Consider the following 20,868-nt stretch of genomic DNA (forward strand, 5'->3'; position numbering starts at 1 on the left):
CAGGGTGAAGAAATAGCTCGGCCCGACCGGTGGTGGCGCAGTGGATCACGCCACTCATCATCAACCTGGAAAGCTAAGGGCGCGGGTTCAAAGCCCCAAGTCCCTGGCTCTGAGTGCGGGCTTGAGCCGGGATCATCCATAGGGTCCCGAAGCTCAACAGCTCGAGCCCAAAGGTCACTATAGCACGAGCTAGGGAAGCCTGGCAGGGCCCAGTCAAGGCGAGCACGACAAGCTTCATGGAGAACTAAAGTGAAAGCAACTACAAGCTGATGCTTTTCACACTCTCTTCCTGTCTCCCATTTTCTCTTAAAAAAAAAAAAAAGGTTCGGTAACTCCCAGGTCCCCTTCCCTCAGTCTATTCTAGAGGCAACCAGTCCTCCCACCCAGGTCTCCCTCCTGCCACAGGAGACCGAGGGGGTAAGGCTGAGTTAGGAGGCACCCTGAGGCCTCCCCAGCAGGCCCCTTCCCTGCAGTCACACCTGTACCCCCCAGCAGGGCACTGGAAGACTCCTCCTCTGTGGGGAATAAAGACAAACCAACAGAGAACTTCCTTTAAATTTGGAGAGATGAAAAGACAAGTTCAAGTCACTGCCTCCCAAGGAAACCCTTCCGTTATCAAGTCCCAGACAATTTCGGTCCCTCTCAAATATAGGGATCAAGTTCAAAACTTAAATATGAAAACAGTAAATATAAAAACTATATTCAGCCTGACCTGTGGTGGCACAGTGAATAAAGCATCGACCTGGAAATGCTGAGGTCGTCGGTTCAAAGCCCTGGGCTTGCCAGGTCAGGGCACATATGGGAGTTGATGCTTCCTACTCCTCCCCCCTTCCTTCTCTCTCTCTCTCTCTCTCTTTCTCTCTCCTCTCTAAAATGAATAAATAAAAAATATATTAAAAAAAACTATATTCAGAAATAAATATTAGTGGGAGCACTAAACATGAGAATTAATATTCCCAGGAAGATTAAAAACAAGATAAAGACACCATTACAAATGGAATGTGTAGAACAAGAACTCTTCTAAGCACAAGACAAAAAGTTCAAAGAGAGGATTGGCAACTGAGGAGCTCACCCAGAAAACAGAACATTAAGGACAAATGATCATAGCAAATTCCACAGGCCAGGAAACTGACTCGATATCTGACTAATAGGAGACATACAATGGGAGCAGGGGGAAAAGCAGAGGAGATGATGAGGCCAAGAACATGTATGCCCTCAACCTTAAGGTAGAAGTCACCCCAGGCAGGCTGAGCTCTTCTCTCCCTACAACCTGTCCCACACAACTGGTCAGCATCAACCTGTCCCCAAAAGGAAATTTATTGGTCAAGAACCTTTTCCCACTAACAACTGTTCCTCTCTCTCTCCCTCTCTCCCTCCCTCCCTCCCTTCCCCCATCCCATCCACTCTCGTCACTTCTGGAAATGCATTTCTAACTTCCTGTTCAGTATATTTATTTCTATAAGATTCTTTTTATTGATTCTAGAGAGACAGAGAGAAAGGGGGGTGGGGAGAGAAGCAGAAAGCATCAGCTCATGGTAGTTGCTTCTAATGTGCCTTGACCAGGGCAAGCTCAAAGTTTCGAACTGGCGCCCTCAGCATTCCAGGTCGATGGTTTCTCCACTGCGCCACCACAGGACCACAGGACCACAGGCCCTGCTCATCTTTTCTCTTTTTTAAAATTTTTTTTTAATTCATTTTAGAGAGGAGAGGGAGGGGGGGAGAGAGAGAGAGAGAGAGAGAGAGAGAGAGAGAGAGAGAGGAGAGAGAGAGAAGGGGGGAGGAGCTGGAAGCATCAACTCCCATATATGCCTTGACCAGGCAAGCCCAGGGTTTCGAACCGGTGACCTCAGCATTTCCAGGTCGATGCTTTATCCACTGCGCCACCACAGGTCAGGCTGCTCATCTTTTCAATGGCTATCACTCTCCTACAAATTTCAAAAACCGTTTTCTGGAATATTTAAGTTCAATTCTTGAAATGCGAAACTAAAAGCACAGGGGGGGTTGGGGGAGGGGGACAAGCATGGGCTCACATGAGGGCACAGGCCATAGACCATAATGAGTGAGTGAGAGAATTAATGAACGAGTGAACAAAATCTCTGTGGATGAAGTGACTTAAGTCAGTGGTCCCCAAACCCCGGGCCGTGGACTGGTACCGGTCCGCAGGCCATTTGGTACAGTTTGCAGAGAAAGAATAAATAACTTACATTATTTTCATTTTATTTACATTTAAGTCTGAACGATGTTTTAATTTTTTTTTTAATTTTTTTTATTTATTTAGTCATTTTAGAGAGGAGAGACAGAGACAGAGAGAGAGAGAGAAGGGGAGGAGCTGGAAGCATCAACTCCCATATGTGCCTTGACCAGGCAAGCCCAGGGTTTCGAACCGGTGACCTCAGCATTTCCAGGTCGACGCTTTATCCACTGCGCCACCACAGGTCAGGCTGTTTTAATTTTTTTAAGTGACCAGATTCCCCTCTGTTACATCCATCTAAGACTCCCTCTTGATGCTTGTCTCGTAAGTTCGACAATTATATTTTAAAATACCAGTTTTTTTGCCTGACCAGGCGGTGGCGCAGTGGATAGAGCGTCAGACTGGGATGCGGAAGACCCAGGTTCGAGACCCCCAAGGTCGCCAGCTTGAGCGTGGACTCATCTGGTTTGAGCAAAAGTTCACCAGCTTGGACCCAAGGTCGCTGGTTTGAGCAAGGGGTTACTCAGTCTGCTGAAGGCCCCTGGTCAAGGCACATATGAGAAAGCAATCAATGAACAACTAAGGTGTCACAACGAAAGGCTGATAATTGATGCTTCTCGTCTCTCTTCATTCCTGTATGTTCTTATCTATCCCTCTCTCTGACTGTCTCTGTAAAAAAAAATTAAAAATAAAAAAAATTTTTTTAAAAAGGCCCTGGCCGGTTGGCTCAGTGGTAGAGCGTCAGTCTGGGGTGCGGAAGTCCCGGGTTCGATTCCCGACCAGGGCACACAGGAGAAGTGCCCATCTGCTTCACCCCTCCCCCTCTCCTTCCTCTCTGTCTCTCTCTTCCCCTCCGGCAGCCCAGGTTCCATTGGAGCAAAAGATGGCCCAGGGCGCTGGGGATGGCTCCTTGGCCTCTGCCCCAGGAGCTACAGTGGTGGCTCTGGTTGTGACAGAGCGACCCCCCTCCATGGGCAGAGCATCGCTCCCTGGTGGGCATGCTGGGTGGATCCCCGTCGGGCACATGCAGGAGTCTGTCTGACTGCATCCCGTTTCCAGCTTCAGGAAAAATAAATAAATAAATAAATAAATAAATAAATAAATAAATAAAGCAAGGAAATTTAGTGTTTAAAATAAAAAATACCAGTTTTTACACCGGTCGCATAATTTTATTTTGTGCATTTTATCTGTCCCATCCTAAAGGTCGGTCGATGAAAATATTTTCTGACATTAAACCGGTCCGTGGCCCAAAAAAGGTTGGGGACCACTGACTTAAGTAACTTGGTCAGGCAAGCTGGTCAAAGAATAAGCTAGCTGTTTAATATTCCAAAGACTCTCTTCTCCCTGTTACCCAAAACTGGCTTCCATCGGCTCCTGAAGCCAGGCTCAAGGTGACAGCAGTACCCTCTAAATCTAAGCCTTTACTTTTCTTCACCACTCTGACCTTTCCATGGGTTCTTGCCCATTCACTTAGGTAGGCTCCTGGTCCTGACTACCTTTTCCTCCATTCCTAGAAGAAAACGAGGTCCCAAAATGAAAGCAAGCATGGGTTACCTTGGGCCTGAGCTCACAGGTGAGGATTAGTTTCTTCTCAGCATCAGAAGAAAGTAAAGTTGATTTTCATTTGTATAAAATATAGTGAATGTCTCACTTTTTTAAATATTCAAATTGCCTACACAAAACAGCAGTCTCCCAATTTTTTGCTTACTCCTTCGAAAAACTCAGAAATGCCAATCGGGACTGCATTTCTTTTAGGAAGTCATAACCCCTTACGGACATTTGTACATTTACTACATAACATGCAACATTTATTAAACCCTCAGTATGTGTGTTTTTTAACCTGCAGCCACTCAAATTATTTAAACTTCACCCCCTCAGATTGGCCAACAATGCACGCCCACTTTACAGATAGAACGGAGGCTCTGATTACCAGCTTATAAACAGAACAGACATATAAATCCAGATTTGATTCTAAAACTAAAACCCCTTTTGCCTGACCTGTGGTGGCGCAGTGGATAAAGTGTCAACCTGGAACGCTGAAGTCTCCGTTTCAAAACCCCGGGCTTGCCTGGTCAAGGCACATATGGGAGCTGATGCTTCCTGTCCCTTCCCCCTTCTCTCTCTCTCTCTAAAAATGAATAAAATAAAAAAAATTAAAACCTCTTTAGTCTATTGCCTCAGATGAATAACATGACCCAAGAAATAGCAGGCTTTTTACAATATTTAGGGCCCCCTATCCAACTTATTTTGAATGAGGAACTAAGCCTTGCTGGATTCCATTTAGTCCTCCTGAATTAGCAACTCCACTGGATAGGTGAATACTTGTACCCATTTCACAGATGGGAACAAAAATCAAGAAAGGGTTGGAGGCTCTGCCTATGGCTTGAAGGAGCAGGACACAGCTGCTTCTGCTATGTGCCGGCTCCCCTGCCATTTACCAGGCCACTTTCTCCAGCCAGAGCCACACATCTGAACTGTCACCCTGGGCTTTTTCCCTGTTCAGAGTGACAAAGCCTGTCCTGAGATAGTGGCAGATGGGAAAGCACTGTGTGTGTGGGGGGGGGGGGGGGGGGGGGGAGACAACTATCTATATCCCAGAATCTCAGTCCCATCAGCTGCAAAAGGAGCCCAGTGAGAATATCAGCCCCATCAGGAAGAGAGACAAGTCTATCCATCACTTTACAAAGAGGGTGGTCTGCAAGGAAAATGAGGTATTCTGGACTTCTCCAGTCATGGTCCACAAAGAAACTGAAAAAAAAAAAAAAATCACCCTGAATTCATGATTTTTAAAAAGCTAGAACACAGCCTGACCTGTGGTGGCGCAGTGGGTAAAGCGTTGACCTGGAATGCTGAGGTTGTCGGTTCAAAACCCCGGGCTTGCCGGTCAAGGCACATATGAGAGTTGAAGCTTCCTGCTCCTCCCCCCTTCTCTCTCTCTCACTCTCCCCTCTAAAATGAATAAATAAATAAATAAATAAATAAATAAATAAAAGCTAGAACACAGGAAAAAAAGAAGAAAAAAAAAACTAGAATACAGGGCATGAGGTCCTGTACTATATACTAAGGGCTGGGGAAGGGGGGTGCTTGCCATGGGGGAGGACCCAGCGTCTCCAATTTAGCAAGGACTGTATCAAGTGAAATTGGAAAAGCTGTCGAGCCTGGAGGCCCGACAGCTGGCAGGAGAGCTGGTTTGAGTCGAAGGATTCAACCTCAAGGTGAACTTTCCCCAAACCCCGCATTGGAACCAGGTCCCTGGGGCTGCAATAATGAGGGGGCAACAGGCACTTCTGGGTCACAGGCTCCACGTGGCTGGAGGAAGAGAATAAAAGGAAGCAGCCTCCCCCAACCTCACCTCTCTAGCTCCTCCCCTCGCCCCCTGCAGCTCCCAGATGCTCCCCCACCACACTTCCAACATTTGCAAGAGGGAGGTTATGCCAATGGCTTCAAGAAGCAGGATGCAGCCAACCCCACACCTGCCCCCTTTGTCTCAGCCCTCTCCACCTCAAATGCAAAGGTAAAGAATCTCAGCTCTGAAATTAAAGATTCAAGGTAGGCCCCAAGCTTAGGGGGGAGGGGGAAGGTGTAAAAATGGCCCCAACCCATGGAAGAAAACCATGGCTTCTTTCAAAAAGGAACAAAGGCACTCCTTCCTGTCAACGCCCAAATCAAGGACAATGATTTGGAAAAGCTTTCCTAGTTCACAGGAATAGTACCTTGTTGGAGGAAGGCAGGAAAGGAGGGGCCATCTCAGGGGTGCCTCCCTTCTCCAAGTCTTATTAAGGGTTGGCTACCCTTAAAAGAGCGTCAATGGGTTAATTAATACCGATGACAACATTTACCACCTGCTTTGTCAAACACTATCCCATTGAGTCCTCATCTGGACCTAATGTGATATGTGGGAAGCTATCACACCCATCAGATAGCTGAGGAACACTGAGGGTTAAAGGTTAAATCACACATAAACGGGTTTCATTCTTAAGCAGTCTGGGCTTATTAGGCATGTTCCCATTTCACAGATGTAATAACTAAGACATAAAAAGCAAGGGCTTACTGGGATGGCTTTATTTCTGGGGCAGATTTAAACACCGGGCCAAAGATTCATGCATCCCCCTAAAGAGGGCAGCCTGCTTACCCCAATCGCTAGATAATGATGCTAACAGTGACAAACTTATTATTGCCGTACGCCGTTCCAATCAAATAGGTACCATCACCTCAATTCTGGAATGAAATCAAGTATGCACCTGGGGAGTCCCCAATGGCCTCCACGCAGGAAGCAAAGCAGGCCCTCCTGGAGGGCAGAGGCTGGGCACTTTAAGGAAGAGCCCCAGCAGGGATCCGCCTCAAAAACCATTGCCACCAGTTGGCTAAAACCCACAGCATCCAGGAATCAGGAGGCAGTTCAAGGTTTATACTGTCTTTAACTCTGTTTAATTGATGCACCTCTCGGCTTAGGGGGTCGGCTTAGGGGGAGGGAGAAGCGGGCGGGGTGGGGGGGTGGGGGTGGGGGGGGTGGGGGGTGGGGGGGGTGGGGGGGTGACAAAGGCCCAGCCCAGCACCACCACCACCCTCAGCCCAGGGGGTGAGAAGAGGCAGGTTGGAAGCACAGGCCTGGGACAGGGCCCAGACTCCTGCAACCTTTCCCTGCCACAGGTGAGTGTCTCCAGAAGGAAAAGCCGGGTCCAAGAGCAACTCCGTGTGGCTAACTAGCCAAGTCCGCCTTCCTTCTTCCAATTTCTCGGCTATGAAGTGGGACTCGACACCCACCCTCCCTCGCCAAACAATCCCGCAAGCTAGGAAGCCTGTCTTCTAGGAGGTGGTGCTAGCTAGCAGTTTTGAAAAAGCCTCAGCTTGCAAGTTTGGAAAGTGGGACCAGCCTCATCCCGGAAGAGGGGGGAAAAAATGTAAAGTGAGGCCCCAGGGCAGGCAGAGCGGCGGGGCAGGGAGGCGCCGCCCCCGGGCCGGCTCCTCCTGGCCAGGTGTGCACTGGGAGCGGGCGCCCATCCCGAGGGCATCCCGGCAGCCCCGCCGGCCGCGCCCTCCGCGGCTCGTCTGGGAGCACCCCGGAGCCTGCCCCCGCTGCCCGCGCCCCCCGAAGCTCGTCTGGGAGCACCCCGGAGCCTGCCCCCGCTGCCCGCGCCCCCCGAAGCTCGTCTGGGAGCACCCCGGAGCCTGCCCCCGCTAGCCGCGCCCCCCTAAGCTCGTCTGGGAGCACCCCGGAGCCTGCCCCCGCTGGCCGCGCCCCCCGAAGCTGGTCTGGGAGCACCCCGGAGCCTGCCCCCCGCTGGCCGCGCCCCCCGAAGCTCGTCTGGGAGCACCCCGGAGCCTGCCCCCGCTGCCCGCGCCCCCCGAAGCTCGTCTGGGAGCACCCCGGAGCCTGCCCCCGCTGCCCGCGCCCCCCGAAGCTCGTCTGGGAGCACCCCGGAGCCTGCCCCGCTGGCGGAAGGTCCCGACACGCGCGCACGCCCGGCCCACCTGCTCGTCGGCACCCACACCCCCTAGTGCTCTCTCTCCCAGGTAAGGAATATAAAGGTGTCTCAGCTGAACGCCCAGGTCCACGAGTTAGAAGAAACGGACGCCGGACGCCCACCTCTCTCCTGTTCCGCCCCCTTCCCCAAGGAGGCTCCCTCTCAAGCCAGGGCCAGGTAAGGACACCCCCTCCCACTGGGATCCCCTTCTCCCCAGCGGGACTCCCTCCCCTCGACTCTAGACCCCGGGAAGGCCGCCCGGTCTTCCTCCCTCGGGATGAACTCGTCTCCTCCCCGGGGTCTTGGGATACAGCAACGGTAGCCCGTCCACCCAATTCCCTGCACGACACACGCCCCCGCCCGCCCGCCCCCCATTATGTCCGCCTGGCCCGCTGCCCCCCAGTAGGGTCCGGGACCTCTCCTCCCCTAACGTCCCTGGTCTTCAGTCGGACAGGAGCCGCCTCCCCAGGAGGTCCACGGGACAGGGTCGCCCCTTGAAGTACCGGCAGCGCTCCGCTGTCCCCTCCCCCACCAGCCCCCGGAGCCACGCGACCGGCGAGCCTCTCTCGGACCACGGGGCGCTCACCTGCCGAGAGCCGGGCTCGGGCGCGGCTCGGCGGTCGAGCCGCGGGTCCCGACAGGCTGGCGGGAGGCCGGCGGGCGGCGGTGCAGGGCGCTCGGCTCGCGAATCTCCGGCGCCGATCGCCGCGCTGCGTTTACTTGGGCCACTTAACCCCCGCGCTGCCGGCCGAGCGCGGCCGCTCGCTCGTCGGCCTGCCAGCGGGCCGGTGGCGTCGGTCGGGGACGCCGGGAGCGTCCACGCGGGCTGCGGCTGGGGGGCAGCTGCTGCGAGGAGGCAGCGCGGGCCCGACGGGGCGGCAGCAGAGGGTGGGCAGGGGGCGGTGCCGAGTCCCCTTGTAGCCCCGGCCGGGCGTTCGCCCCGCCCCCCGCCCTGGGGCGCCCCCGCCGCAACCACTCAGAGCCCGGCCTTTCGCGTCGGGGGGAGCGCGGGGAGGGGACGAGGGAAATTTGAAATCACTCCGGAGCCTCCCCTCCGCCCCTCCTCCACAGGCACCGCCTCCCGCCCCCGGGCCTGTTAAATCACCCACCCGGATACCGAGACTTAATGCGCAGCTCGCAGGCATGTTCTGGGTTCCCTCCTGTCTGCCCCTCCCACCCTGCCTGGACACGGACACACACACACACACACACACACACACACCCGTCTGGATGCCAGGGCTCAGAGAGGGAAGCGTCCCCCCTGGAGTCACACAGCGCCCAAGTCTCCCCTTGACCCCCACCTCCAGCCTCCAGCTGCAATGTCACCTGGGCGCTGTAATGCCCCTGTAATGCCCGGTTCTGGACCCTCAGACTAGTCCTTCATTCAACCTGCTCCGCCTTTGTGAGACCTCTTGAGGGGAGGGGAGGGGAGAGGAGGGAGAGCAGAGAAGGGAAAGCAGAGGAGGGAAAGGCAGTCAGGTCCCTGGCTGCCTGGGTTCTTGAGTATTGCTTGCATCAGAAGGAGAAGCCCCATTCTGTTAGCTGGTCTCAACTTCTTCTACCCTTAAAGGGGCACTGAACAATTGGAAAACCACACTTCCCAATACCTATCACACCTGGTATTTATACTTAGTATTTGTTTACCTGCCTAGGTGTATCTATCTCTACACATTAGACTGTGAAGGCAGGGTTTCAGTGTGTCTTAGCACACAGTAGGTGCTCAATAAATATATGTTGAGTGAATGAAAGAACAAATGCATGATGACAGGATGGCCTTCAAGGCCCTACAGCTGGCCCCTGCCTTTCTGGGCATCTACTCTCTCTCCTCCCTCTTCTCACCTCTTTGCTGTTCCCCAAACACATGAAGCATATTCCTGGATATTCTTTGCCCAGATCTCTGCATAGCCAGCTTCTCACCATTCAATTCTCTCCCCACAGGTCACCCTCCAGAGAGGCTTTTCCTGATCACCCCACCTGAACAGTGTAAGTCTACCCTCCCCATCACTCCTAACCTATTTCATTCCCTTTGTAACACCTAGAGCTATTTGAATCAATTTGCATAATTCCTTGTTTACATCTTTATTTTCTTCGTGTTTTTTTTTCATTACATACACACACACACATATGATCAACACTACTTCATGAGGACAGAAAGCATCTGTCTGTCTTGTTCCAAGCTGTATTTCCAATGCCTACAAGAGTTCAATACAAGTTTGATGAATGAATGAATGAGCACAGATTTCCTGCCCCCTGGGCTCCAACTCTCTGAGTAAAGCCAACGCTTTCTCTCTTCCTCTCTTAACAGGTATTTGCAGATAAATACAATGGCAAATTCCCAGAAGCTGCAAAGTTTTCTAAGCTCGCAGTAGACTTCTGTTCAGCCTCGGAACCTGGAAAGGGAGATAGAAAAGTGAATTGTGCTCAGCAACCATGGGAGCCTTGTGTGGACGGGCAGCACGAACATCCAACATTTGGGTTCCAGTCCATTTATACGGAAAGAAGAGGTATGTCTTTAAAAGAGGAAAAAAACAAAACAAAACATATGAGCTGGTGGGCCCGGAGGAGGGCTGCTGGGCCTGTTTTCTGATCATAAGCCAAGATATGTCACATGGCAAGGGATGTCTGTGTACCACCAGGAATGCCTGCAAAGGCCTAGTTAAGATGCCAATGGGTGGAGTTTTCTGGGACCTGGCAGACATTTCCAGGGACAGTAGACCATTTAACTCCAAGAAGAAAAAAATAGAGGGTCTGAATAAATAAGTTGTCTCAGTCCTATCATTTGGAAAGGAGAGTGAATACCAGGAGAATCACAAAAGAAGAATGGCATGATGTCTTTCCAGGGCACAGAACTTTATAATTAAAAAACAAAAAATGAGGCTATCACCAAATAGTTCAGTTGGCTAGAGCATCGTTCTGAGGTGCAGAGGTGGCCAGTTCAATTCCCAGTCAGGGCACATACAGGAACAGGTAGATGTTCTTCTCTCTCTCTCTCTCTCTCTCTCTCTCTCTCTTTCTCTCTCTCTCTCTCTCTCTCTCTCTCTTTCTCTCTCTCCCCCTTCTTCTCTCGCTGAAATCAGTAAAAATTTTAAAACTTGGGCATATTCAATACCCCATTTGAGCTTTATAGTCACTCCAGGCGTGGTCAGGGCTAGGAGAATTGAGGGCCCCATTTCAGATGAGGGGACTGAGGTCCAGAGCAGAGAGGAACTTGTGCAAAGTCAACTACGCAGCCTGACCTTGACTGAGCACCTGCTGTGTAGCATGTACCTGACTATGAACTCAGCCCAGGAGGTCCAGGGCTTCCGTGCTGATTGGGGAGTGTTAGACAATAATCGTAAAAAAAATAAGAGGCTGACAGGTATGGATAAACCTGGGAGGAAGATGACTCGGAGACTGGAGTGATGCGGCCTGACCCAGGTCAGGATGCAGGTTGGCATGTGGGAAGGAAGGACACCCTAGTCTGCGGCCATGCCACCCCGAACACGCCCGATCTCGCCCAATCTCGGAAGCTAAGCAGGGTCAGGCCTGGTTAGTACTTGGGTGGGAAGGACAGCCTAGGAGTCCGGTGTCACCAGAGCAGAAGGAATGAGGCGGGAGAGGGAAATAACTGGGGATGGAGGGAGCAGAGCTTGCAGGGTCCAATCAGCTTTAGTGACTTTGGACTTTGCATGTCACCACCGAAACCAAGATCTGACTCAGATATTGAAAACAGACTCAAAGTAGAAAGAGGGACCAGGAGGAGGCTGGTCCCTGATCTGGAAGACTGAGCAGGGTGGCCTGGACCACCGTGGGAGCAAAGGAGGTGGAAAAAGGCGACTGGATTTAGGATCAATTCCTGAGATTGAACCAAGTGGTGCTGATGGCTCCAGCGGGCAAAGGAGGGAGTGGCATCCAGGAGGACCGTGGCATCCAGGAGGACCCGGGTATCAAGGATGGTTTAGCCTGAGCACCTGGGCAAAGGGAGGTTCATTGACAAAAGGGGAAAGGCTCCAGAATGTGGGTTTAGAGGGAAGTTCTGTGGGTCTGCTTTGGCCTCATGAATGTGAATGTTGAGTCACACCCCCTGTGTGCTGGGCTAATGCCCAGATCCGCTGCTTCTCATTTCTAGTGTTCTTCTCACTGTTTAGGGGGTAGGACATGCCAGTAACATCTCCCACGCCACACTCTCTGCCCCAACAGGCATTCTCAGAGGGCTGACATCATGTCCTAGAGGGATACTTTTTATCAGACACTGTGGTTTGAATCCTACCTCCAAGATTACGTGAATCTGGTTTCTCTGTGCCTCAGTTTCCTCAGCCATGGGAAAGTATTGCTGGAAAACTGAATGAATTTAAATTAAATCATTGATGCTGAATAAATCAGTTGGGCAGTTTTATTACTCTGTAATTGGAAAATGAAATTTTTTTAAAGAAAGGTTTTGGCCCTGGCCAGCTAGCTAGGTTGGTTTAAAGCATCGTCCTGAAGCACAGAGGTTGCTGGTTCGATCCCCCATCAGGACACATACAGGAACAGAGATGTTCCTGTCTCTTTTCTGCTCTCTCCTTCCTCTCTCCAAAATCAATAAAATAAACATTTATTTTTTAAAAAAGGGAAAGAAAGCCTGACCAGGCGGTGGCGCAGTGGATAGAGCGTTGGACTGGGATGCCGAGGACCCAGGTTCGAGACCCCAAGGTCGCCAGCTTAAGTGTGGGCTCATCTGGCTTGAGCAAAAAGCTCACCAGCTTGGACCCAAGGTCACTGGCTCGAGCAAGGCGTTACTCGGTCTGCTGAAGGCCCACGGTCAAGGCACATATGAGAAAAGCAATCAACGAACAACTAAGGTGTCGCAATGAAAAACTGATGATTGATGCTTCTCATCTCTCTCTGGTCCTGTCTGTCTGTCCCTATCTATCTCTCTCTCTGTCCCTATAAAAAAAAAAGGGAGGGAGAAAGATTTTGCTTTTTTCCACACCCCCAAGATTTTGCTTCTTGATGTTTAGAATAACAGATAGGTATTACTACACACACACAAAGACAGGAGAGAACCTGGAAGGCTAGAAAGAACTTTTGTATTTAGATTGATTTCAAATCTTCCTCTGGTTGCATACAGGTACAACAGTGTTTGCTTAAAAAATATTTTGTAACATGGCCCAAGTCAGGCAGCTCAGTTGGTTGGAGCATTGTCCCAATTTGCCAAGGTTGCGGCTTTGATCCCTGGTCCGGACACATGCCATGAATGCATGGGTAGGTGGAAGGAACACCACGTCGATGTTCTTCTCTCTCTCTCAAATCAAGAAATAAGGACTCCAGACTGCTCAGCTCTCCTGGCCAGCCCAGAGATGTGTGTTCTCCCCGCCTCCTCAATGTCACATAACCTTGTCCCTTGGGCTCCTGGCTGCTAAAGCAAGCCCAGTTCACCTCTGGGTCTGCAAGCAGTGTCTAGTATCACGAGCCCCATTTTACAGTCCAGGAAACTGCCTGAAAGTCACAGCTGGTTGGTGACAAAGCTAAGACCAGACTCCCAGCTCCAGCCCTACCCCCCACGCTGGGTGTGCTAGGCTGAGAAACTTGAGTCTCAGTCATCTCCCCATCTGGTTGGAATAATAATAACAATAACAGTAATGCCCCCTTCCCAGAATGGCTGAGGGATTCACAGAACCTAAGTAAGTGAAAGGACCTTATTGTAGAATACTCGGCTTTCCTCGCAATGTCCTCAGAGGCTATGGTCACGTGCAAACTAGGTTCCTCACCTTCCATTTTCAACGGGGACACCCAGACGTCTTTCTGGCCCAGTTGACCATTAGAAGAAATCCCTCCCCCCTTTATTTAATGTATCGATTGAGAGAAATGCAAAGAGACTGAGAGAGTTTGTATGTGCCCTGACAGGGGATCAAACCTCCAACCTTGGTGTATTGGGATGATGCTTGAACCGACTGAGCTGCCCGGACAGGGCTAGATGGAATTCTTTTCTGCTCTTTAAAACCCCAAAGTGGCCTGACCTGTGGTGGCGCAGTGGATAAAGCGTCGACCTGGAAATGCTGAGGTTGCCGGTTTGAAACCCTGGGCTTGCCTGGTCAAGGCACATATGGGAGTTGATGCTTCCAGCTCCTCCCCCCTTCTCTCTCTCTATTTCTCCTCTCTCTTTCTCTCTCTCTCTCTCTCTCTCTCTCTCTGTCTCCCTCTCCTCTCTAAAATGAATAAATAAAAAATATATATATATTAAAAAAAAATAAAGCCCCAAAGTGGGCCATTAAAGTATTTGCTTTAACTATGTATGCCTAGACAAGACACAGAGTCTAGCCAGATATCATTCATTAGTTATTATTAAATAAACATGTTAGTAGCAGCAATTGAGAGGCTCCTGTGTGCCAGGTACTGGGGCTGAGTGTTTTACAGGTATTGCATAGTGACTTGTTTTTTTCTTTAATTTCTTGATTTTAGAGAGGGGACAGAAAGAGAAAAAGGCAGGGAGAGGAGCAGGAAACATCAACTTGTAGTAGTTGCTTCTCCTATGTGCTTTGACCGGGCAAGCCTGGGGTTTCAAACTGGTGACCTCAGCCTTCCGAGTGGACGCCTTGTCCACTGTGCCTTCACAGGTCAGACACATATTGACTCTTCAGGCAGCCTTGTGAAGCAGGAAAGACTGTTATCTCCATTTTATACACGGGGAAACTAAGGGCTATAGAGGTAGAGTAATTGTCCAAAGTCATACTGCTGGGAAGTGTGCCCATTGCTGGGATTAAATACCAAGCTGTGGTCTGAACCACACTGCTACCCCGTAAAAGGCTTAGCACATTGTCTGGTAAATGCTCATTAAATATTAACTACTGTTAGTATTATTATCACTGATTAGCGGAAGGTCCTAAGTCAGAAACTGAGGCCCAGAGAGGAGCAGTAGTTGGCTATTAGGTTACACGGCAGGTCACCACAGGGCAGGATTTGGGAACAGGGATCGAACCAGCAATCTCTGTCTATCAGGATGATGCTCTAACCAGCCGAGCTATCCAGCCAGGGCTAGAAGGTTGATTCTTATCAACCTCAGCATATGATTTTTTTTCTTTCCTTTTTTTTAAAATTATTTTTATTTATTTATTCATTTTAGAGAAGAGAGAGAGAGAGAGAAAGAGAGAGAGAGAGAAAGAGAAAGAGAAAGAGAGAGATAGAAAGAGAAGGGGGGAGGAGCAGGAAGCATCAACTCCCATATGTGCCTTGACGGGGCAAGCCCAGGGTTTTGAACCAGCGACCTCAGCATTCCAGGTTGATGCTTGATCCACTGCGCCACCACAGGTCAGGCTTTTTCTTTCCTTCTTAAGAAAGACTTCCACCTTTTCACTTAGAAGAGGTACTTTTTTGGCTTCTCTTTGGCATCTCCAAACTGCCAGCATCACTGTTCTTGGGCTTCAAGGCCATTGTTAAGTAAGGTAAGCCTTACTGGAACAGGAGCATAGTGAAGATGGCTACTAAGCAACTGGAGGGTGGGGGGGAGGTTTGCACAGCCCACAGACGCTGGGCCCAGGGATAATTTATGCCCTGGAGAGGATGGCGCCAGAGATTTCATCAGGCTACTCAGAATGGCGCACGATTGAAAATTTATGAATTACTTCTGGGATTCTCCATTTAACATTTTCAGACCATGGTTAACCATGGGTAACTGAAACTGCAGAGAGCAAAACCGCAGATAAGTGGGAACAACTGTACTGAGTTATGTTGGCCTGGGAGTAATGGGAAAAGGCAGAGTGACATGCCCAAGACCCAGGGCTTTCCCCTTGATTGTTACATATTTTTTTTGGTCCAGCGCCTGATAACTCAGCCTGTTTAACTTTCATTCATCTTCCAGGGCTAGCTACTTACATCTGGCTTTCTCCCCCACCCACCGGGGGTTTGAACCTGCTCCTCCACCCCCCTCTCTCCCTTTCCTAGCATTTATCCTTTGTAAAAGTCTTTGAGGGACTTCAAATACAGTCTGTCTCCCCCATTAGATTGTGAGCTGCATGGGGGAGGAGCAGTAGTCGGTCTCATTCACTGCCCTGTCCCTGGCCCCTAACATAGTAGGTGCTCAATAAATATCTGCTGCATGAAGGAATGCATGCATGCATGCTTGCATGCATGAATGAATGAACGAAGGGCTCCTTAATCTTTAAGATAGTGAAAATGATCTAGAAGAGAAAGTGCTCCAGGTAAGTTCTCTGAGGTCACACCTGCAGGTTGCCTTCACAGCACCCAGCAGGGATTTGCATTGCAGTCTTAATCAGCACCAGGCCAGGCATTCCTGAGGAGAAAAACAAAGCAGACAATAGAGATCTGAGCCCTCATTTTCTTAGGCAAAGGAGTCCTACCTTGAATTTGAAATGAGGAGTGAGATTTCCCAAAAGGTTGAAGTCATTATCACCCCCCACCCTCAAAACTAGGAACTACTACCAAAAGGCCCTTTAAAGAGCAAATGTCTAGAGGGGACCGTTGGAGTTTAAGGCCAAGGATCTTAAAAAGGCTTAAACTTTTCTCCAGGAGATAGCTCAAATCTGCCTCAAGGAGAAATCTTGAGATTTGGAAGAATATTTTTAAACAGATAAGCAAGTTCATCATTGCATCCCATGTAAACATCAGAATAGGAACTGTCCTAGAAATCCAACAATAGATGATTGTTTATATTCCTTCACATGTATAAGGATTAAAAAACTAAAAATGGAATTGCCTCCTCTCCCTCGGCTTCCAGTGAGCTCTGCCGATTTGACAACTAATCGGTAATCTCACCAGGGCTCCATATGTTGGTGAGTGTGCATCCAACCTGGTCCCGACTTACTATTTTTATTTTTTTTTAACTCCTTTTCTATGTGTCTCATTTCCTCGGCCTTAAAAGCCTCCCAACAGGGGAGTTTTTATGTGGTTCACTGCTTTGTCTGAATACCCCGCATGATGTGGGGGTGCATAGTAGGTGTTCACTAAACACATGTAGCGCAAATAGATAAATATACCCACAAGGCTGACTTCAAGTCCCCTTGGGCAGTTTGGCAGCTCCCACCCAAATGGGAGGTAATGAATGACCTAGCAATTCCATTCCAAGACACAATAACTCCATTCATGAGACTTCTATCTATCTGTATATGTAGAGATGTTCTCTCTAGTATTGCCTTGCAATAATGAAAACATGGGCACACCCCCAGTGAACAATGAAACACTATGCAGCTGTGAAAACATAATACCAAGTCTATAAGTGCTGATAGGGAGAGAGCTATCAGCTTCAAGATAGACTGCTAAGTGCCCTGGATAGCTCGGTTGGTTAGAGCGTTGCCGCAATGTACAGAGGCTGTGGGTTCGATCCACGTTTGGTGCACATACAGAAACAGATCTATGTTTCTGTTTCTCTCTCCCCCACCAAAAAAAAAAAAGAATCAATAACTAAGTTAAAAAATTAAAAATAAAAAAAAATAGACTGCTAAGTGAAAAAGCAAGATGTTATAAATAGTATAAATCGTACATTTAGGAGTCCATGGTAATAATAATATGATACTACAGAGAAAGGAATCTAATAGATCATTCCAGAGTGATCCTGAGAGCACATCTGAGAGGTCTCTCAGTCCTACTTGTAACCAGCATGTGACTGGGTGGTACTTCTTTAAGCCCTAGCTCCCTTCCTACAGAAAACAAGGATAAGAGTTCAGGCCTCCGGGTGGGGTTACTGGAAGGATTTAGGGAGAAAATGGATGTAAATGGCCAGCACCTCTCCCAGAGTGAGGACATGAAGATGTATAAATATTAGTCAAAATAGAAAATATTTTCCCGTCTGAAAGGATGGGAACAAAAATCATTGGACTTTTCTCAACCCCCTTTAAAAATGCACTTGCAGATAAATTCAGGTTTATAAAAGAGTTGCAAGAATATAATACAAAGAATAGCTCTATACTCTTTACCAGTTTTTAACAGGTGCACTATTTGCACTATCTCCTTAACTTTTTCTTGAAACATTTTATCCTCCTTTACCTTAAATGCTTTCAGCATGTATTTCTTAAGAACAAAGACATTTTCTTCCATAACCAAGGTCAATGATCAAATTTAGGAATTATATATTGATACAATATTCTTGTCTAATCGAGGGTTGTGCTCAAATTTCATCAGTTGTCCCAATAATGTCCTTTTTTTAAAATTGTGGTTAAAAAAAAAACCCACATAAACTTACATCTTAACTTGTTTGTACTTAACTTATTTGTAACTGTACAGTTCAAAAGATTCCCCGGGCTTCCTTTGTTAATGACTTCCATGACATGGGTGTTTTGAAAAGTCCAGGCCAACTGTAATTTTTGTTATGTAGAGGAGCTCATATAGAAAGTTTGATTAGGATAGTGAGTGGAAACGTGAAAATGTCCATAGTATTTTTCCCCTCGTTTTTGGTAGAAGAGGACCTGGAGTTTATCCCTCCTGTTAAAATGTCCCAGGACAGGGAGGGAGAGGGGGAGGGGCACAAAGAAAACTAGATAGAAGGTGATCGATCGAGGACAATCTGACTTTGGGTGATGGGTATGCAACATAACTGAATGAAAAGATAACCTGGACATGTTTTTTCTTTGAATATATGTACCCTGATTTATTGATGTCACCCCATTAAAATGAATAAAAATTTATTTATTAAAAAAAAAAAATGTCCGAGGACAACAGGCAGGATCCTTCTGTCTCTCAACTGTTCGTTCAAACATCGGTCTCCAGGCCGTGGTGCAAGAGGGGACCTATGCATTGAGAGACACTGAGTCAAGGATACGGAGATCTCTCCGCATTTCTTACAACTGTATGTGAATCTACAATTATCTCAAAATTAAAAAAAAAAGTTTAATAAAAAAAAAATGTCCTTTGGCATTTCAGAGAGTGAAGGGTCAACTCTTCCCCTAGGGAGGAGCTGGCCCCTTGGTGAGATTCCCAGCAGGAATCCTCGTGCCTGAGAAAGGACTGCTTAATGAACTTCTTTCACTTGCAGGGGTTGGGGGAGGGAAGCCCCTTTGCTTCCCACAGAGGAGACATTTTAAAGTGAATGAAGGGAGCAAGGTCCCTCTTTAAGGCTGAATTGGGAGGTGTTGGGGGCTGGGGTTCTATAGAAGGAAGGCAGGGCCCCGGGTCTGCATTTCCTGCTACCAAGTTATCACATTAACAGTCATCGCCACTCCTTCCTCCATTCAAGAGTGGATTGTGAAGGAACACTGTGGGAAAGACCATTTTAATCTATTGTCTTTGTTAGTTGTGAAATTATTAGTAATAAAATTGAGCCTGACCTGTGGTGGCGTAGTAGCATGAACCTAGAACGCTGAGGTCACCTGGGCGAGGCGTATGATGCTTCTTCTCCTCCCCGCCTTCTATCTCTTTCTAATAAGTGAAGTCATTATTTCAGAATAAATGAAGCCTTTTTAAAAATGTTAAAAATAATAATAAAATATGAAAAATCATCAAGACCTAAAGAGGCAACCATGGGAATTGGATATGGGCGTTCGGTAGAATATTTTGCTACATTTTATGATGACGTTTTTGTCCCATTTATAACTGAAGCCAAGAATGGTGTTGTCTGAGATTTCTTTGAGGACTTCTTGGGGCTGAGGGGATGTGGGTTGTTGGCAGGATCAATCTGCTGCCAGGTCCCTGTTCAGGATGAAATGTAGAGAGCTCAGTCTGGTCTAGCCCAGGGGTCCCCAAACTTTTTACACAGGGGGCCAGTTCACTGTCCCTCAGACTGTTGGAGGGCCGGACTATAAAAAAACTATGAACAAATCCCTATGCACACTGCACATATCTTATTTCAAAGTAAAAAAACAAAACGGGAATACAATATTTAAAATAAAGAACAAGTAAATTTAAATCAACAAACTGACCAGTATTTCAATGGGAACTATGCTCCTCTCACTGACCACCAATGAAAGAGGTGTCCCTTCCGGAAGTGCGGCGGGACCAGATAAATGGCCTCAGGGGGCCGCATGTGGCCCCACAGGCCCATAGTTTGGGGACCCCTGGTCTAGCCTCTCCCTACCTTGAAAGTCTGTTTGTCCTTGAACTCTGAACATGGGATCCTTTGACCTTCTAGACATAATCAGATGTGGAAAAAGAATTGTGCACAGGGATGCTGTTTGCCATGTTCTATTTATAAGATTGAAAACTTGGAATAATAATAGCAAGCATTTACTGAGCACTTACCATGGGCCAGTTGCTGTGCTAAGTATTTTACAAGCATCATCTCATTTCATCTTTTCAAGTAGGTCCTATTATTATCTCCATTTGTACAATTGAAAAAAGAAATGGAGGCACAGAAAGTTTAGTAATTTGCCCAAGACGACATCATCAGTAAGTGGGGGAGACAAATGTGTAAACAACAGCAATAACACAATGTGATAAGCATTAAAATAGAAGTAATATGAGCAATGATAGGTAGGCAATGCAGAGTATTAACATTATGCATGGTGTGTTTTTGGGTGCTTAAAATAAAGCCCTGAACATGGTAGGCATTTAAAAATCATATTATTTGTACTTCAAACTTGAATGTGCCAAGATCTTGTTAACAATGCAGATTTTGAATCAGCAGGCCTGGGGTAGGCCTGAGAGTCTTCATTTCATTACTTTTTGGGTTTTTTTAAAGATTTTATTTATTTATTTTTGTGACAGAGACAGAGAGAGGGACAGATAGGGACAGACAAACAGGAAGGGAGAGAGATGAGAAGCATCAGTTCTTCATTGTGGGCCCTGGCCGGTTGGCTCAGTGGTAGAGTGTCAGCCTGGCGTGCAGAGGTCCCGGGTTCGATTCCCGGCCAGGGCACACGGGAGAAGCGCCCATTTGCTTCTCCACCCCTCCCCCTCTCCTTCCTCTCTGTCTCTCTCTTCCCCTCCCACAGCCAAGGCTCCATTGGAGCAAAGATGGCCCGGGCGCTGGGGATGGCTCTGTGGCCTCTGCCCCAGGCGCTAGAGTGGCTCTGGTCGCAACATGGCGACGCCCAGGATGGGCAGAGCATCGCCCCCTGGTGGGCAGAGCATCGCCCCATGGTGGGCGTGCCGGGTGGATCCCGGTCGGGTGCATGCGGGAGTCTGTCTGACTGTCTCTCCCTGTTTCCAGCTTCAGAAAAAATGAAAAAAAAAAAAAAATCAACCAGTGAATGCATGGATAAGTGGAACAGTAAGTTGGTGTTCTCTCTCTTCCTCTCTGTCTCCTTCCCTCTTTCTCTAAATCAATACAAATTTTTTTAAAAGAATGTAATAGCTTGGGAGAGCCCT

The 20,868-nt window shown here is 48.4% G+C and overlaps 1 protein-coding gene and 1 long non-coding RNA gene across 2 annotated transcripts in view; one reads left to right on the forward strand and one right to left on the reverse strand.

Annotated features, from left to right (window-relative positions):
• Nucleotides 1-8,455, reverse strand: part of DNMT3B (DNA methyltransferase 3 beta) — a 52,755-nt gene extending 44,300 nt beyond the window's left edge. The window contains exon 1 of the mRNA XM_066384069.1: nt 8,243-8,455. The gene's annotated coding sequence lies outside the window, so the exon portion shown is untranslated. The remainder of the gene's footprint in view (nt 1-8,242) is intronic.
• LOC136405097 (uncharacterized) lies at nt 7,474-10,154 on the forward strand. Its single transcript, XR_010751463.1, has 3 exons — nt 7,474-7,705; nt 9,595-9,639; nt 9,962-10,154. It is a non-coding gene; the product is annotated as an uncharacterized lncRNA (long non-coding RNA).
• The last annotated feature ends 10,714 nt before the right edge of the window (nt 10,155-20,868 follow it).

The sequence above is a fragment of the Saccopteryx leptura genome, chromosome 5 (assembly GCF_036850995.1).
Source record: "Saccopteryx leptura isolate mSacLep1 chromosome 5, mSacLep1_pri_phased_curated, whole genome shotgun sequence".
NCBI classification, from domain to species: Eukaryota; Metazoa; Chordata; class Mammalia; order Chiroptera; family Emballonuridae; genus Saccopteryx; species Saccopteryx leptura.